Here is a 3,474-nt window from a genome sequence, read left to right as displayed (position 1 = left end):
CCAAGCCCATGGCTAGACTTTCTCTCTACCCCTCCATAGCGGGTGATAAAACCCCACATTTTTAGAGCAAAAACCAGACTAACCAATTCTGTATCTGAGTTCCAGAATAATAACATAAAAATATCTCTTATGTAATAAGATGCCACTGACTCTCATCTCTCAGCTTTTCAAGACCCAGCTCCAAGCCCTCCTAGGTGTCCTTCCTCCTTATGTGCTGGGCTTTGAGTACACAGTTAAATCAGGCATGACTCCTGAGCTAGAAACTTCACTCACATAGGTCATCCCTAAATAGGTGATAGATAGATGATAGATAGATAGATAGATAGATAGATAGATAGATAGATAGATATAGAGAAATACATATAACATAAAACTTCCCATTTTAACCATTTTTCAGTGTACTCTTCAATGGCATTAACTACATTCACAATGTTGTGCAACCATCACTACTATGTGTTTCCAAAACCTTTCATCATCCCACACAGAAACTCTGTACACATTAAGCAATAACTCTTCACGCTCCCCTTTCCCCAGCCCCTCTAACCTCTAATCTACTTTCTGTCTCTGTGAATTTGCCTCTTCTAGATATTTTAGATAAGTGGAGTCAAACAATATTTGTCCTTTGTGCCTGGCTTATTTCACTCAGCATAATGTTTTCAAGGTTTATCGCTGTGGTACATGTATCGTATTTTCCTTTATTTTCCTTTGAATTATATTCCATTACATGTATATCCCACATTTTGTTTATTCGCTCTTCCATCCATCAAGGGGAACTTGGGTGGCTTCCATCTTTTGGCGGTTGTGAATGATGCTGCTGTGAGCATGGGTGTATAAGTATCTGTTCAAGTCACTGCTTTTGATTCTTTCAGGTCTCTACCTACGCCTGGGATTTCTGTCACACCTTCATTTATATTTGATGGATGAATGAATGAATGAATGAATGAGAGTTTCCAGCAGAGATACAAATTTTGTGCAAAGGCACATAGGGCAGCCTGTGTAAGTCTGTGCTACAGGAAGCTGCTTGGAATGGCTGCACTGGGGAACCCAGAGATGAAGCCCCAGGAGCAGGAACTTTCCTGAAACCCCCACCAGTTCCACCATCTGAATGCACTTAATCAGAGCCTGACAAACGCCCAGGAATAGGTCAAAATGTGACTGGTTCCCAAACTTTCCTCTTCCTTGACACCCAGGACAGAGGTCACTCAAAAAAGCAAGATGTCTCATGACCTGCCACTCCATAAATATCTCAAGCTAAGGAGAATTATATTTTTCAGAAAAAGTGACCCTAATGTTTTATTTTGAACACCTGTTACCCATCTCCCAATCAACAGTGACACAAGCTACTGGAGGTGGAAAGTTTTGTGCAGCATCTGTTTCAAGGGTGAATGCCATGATGGATCAGCTGACAAACACCATTAGCCAGGACAGAAAATATGGGAAGAGAGGGAATCTGGGGAGATGATGCCTTCATTTTCAGATAGTGACTGAGAGGCAACCCACAGGGGTAGGGTGGAGTCAGATGTCAGTTCTCCAGGAAAAGGTCAGTCTTGAGAGAAAGACGTGGGAGTCATCTCACATGGATGAGATCGTTCAGCTCGGGCTGGAGCTTCAGAAGAAAAGAGGACCAAGACCAGAAGTCTGAGGCATTCTAACACTTAAGAGACAAGTCCTCAGAGAGTTGGAATAACATCAAAATTTCATCGTAGTCAAGAGAAACAGTTCAAGGAGAGGGTGATCAACATTACCCAACACCACGGTCACGGTGCAAGCTAAGAATCCCATTGGGTCTGACAACTGGTTGGACCGAGAGGTCTTGAAGCAGTCTCCGGGAGCAGCGATCAGATATCCCTCTCTGAACACTGACAGGAAGTAATGACGTGAATGAGGAATGACTGCCACATTTGGTAACAGTCTCAATACGTGGTAGACACTCAAATGCTTATTGCACAAGTGTATGCAGAAATAGATCTGGAAAGAAGCAGTTAGAACTGTCTATCACTGCTGAATATATGATGATTTTTATTAAGGTTGGGAGATGGACATATTTAAAATTGCTGATGTGTTACAGAAAAGCCTTGAGTTGTTTTAAATTAGATGAACACTATTTAATGATATAACTGTATAGTTGCCCATGTTTGCAATGAATACAATAAATAGGATCATTCAATACTCTGGCTTTGAAAGTTTGATGATCTAGAAAATTAGAACTCATTCTAACTTAGGCAGAGGTTTATTTTTCTCACCTAGCTAAAGGCAGAGCCAATAGTCTAAATCAGTGGTTCTCAATCTTCCTAATGCCGCTACCCTTTAATACAGTTCCTCATGTTGTGGTGACCCCCCATTTCATTGTTACAAATCGAACATAATTAAAGCATAGTGATTAATCACAAAAATAATATGTAATTATATATGTGTTTTCCGATGGTCTTAGGCAACCCCTGTGAAAGGGTCGTTCGACCCCCAAAGGGGTCGCGACCCACAGGTTGAGAACCGCTGGTCTAAATACTTTTGGACGTCTTAAATGTTTAAAAATACGGATAATAATAAACAGAAAAGATAACAACAATAAAGAGACGAACTAGGATAACCATCTGAATTATGGGCTGGTTTACTGTAGAACAAGCTCAAAGGCTAACACAGGCCAAATAAATGAGGCGTGCGGCCCATGGGCCACGAGTTTGACATGCCTGCTGTGGTGTAGAACTTTAAACTCAGAACCCTCCTTCAACCCTCTCAGTTGCCCCAAGGACTGTGATGAACTGAGCCCTGCTCACTTGAGGTCGAGAGAAATGACACAAAATGAAATCTCCTATAAAACAAGATACAAATCCTCTTATCCTTCTATCCTACTTTGGTTTAAACAGTGGCTCTTATTGATGACCTGGGAGTTAAAGCAGACAGAACCAGCATTCCACATTTCTGACATTTCAAAAGAGGAGACTAGGAAATAGACCCTCCAAGCTGGCCCTTCTCTCTCCAATCTGTGTCTTGTTTCCACAATTCTGTCAATTTATTCTCCCTAAAATACCATTTTCATCCTGTTAACCTACAGCTCAGTAGTCTTCAATGGCTCTATTTTATTTTATTGTTGACAGTATTACAGATGCCCCCCAATTTACCCCCTTTATCCCCCTCCTCTCAGCCCCTCCCCACCCCCCCAGGTCCTCACCACAACATTGCCTGTGTCCATTGGTCATTGGTTATGCATATATGTAAATGATTTCTTTGGTTGATTTCTTTTTTTTCCTTCCTTTAAAAAAAAAAAAAATTGCAAACTTCTTGGGCTAACATTCAAGATTCCCTATATTCTGCTCTCTTTGCTGCAGACTCCCCAGTCTCTCGCCCACCAGTGGGCACAGTGACTCTGAGAAGTGACCCCAGGTGCAGTCCAGAGCTTGTTGTTTTGGAGCTTCTGGGATGACAGACTTTGGGAAATGCTGCTTCAGACAACAGTCACCTGGCAACAGGGCCAGC

General features: G+C 41.9%; 1 long non-coding RNA gene across 1 annotated transcript in view; it reads right to left on the bottom strand.

Moving 5' to 3' along the window:
• Positions 1–396: 396 nt before the first annotated feature.
• The window catches only part of LOC106726214, a 6,920-nt gene continuing 3,842 nt past the window's right edge, over positions 397–3,474 (bottom strand). The window contains exon 3 of the long non-coding RNA XR_001362238.1: positions 397–524. This is a non-coding gene — a long non-coding RNA (uncharacterized LOC106726214). The remainder of the gene's footprint in view (positions 525–3,474) is intronic.

This window comes from Myotis brandtii, unplaced genomic scaffold, assembly GCF_000412655.1.
Source record: "Myotis brandtii unplaced genomic scaffold, ASM41265v1 scaffold240, whole genome shotgun sequence".
In the NCBI taxonomy this organism is placed as follows: Eukaryota; Metazoa; Chordata; class Mammalia; order Chiroptera; family Vespertilionidae; genus Myotis; species Myotis brandtii.
This window is presented reverse-complemented; position numbering and strand designations above follow the sequence as displayed.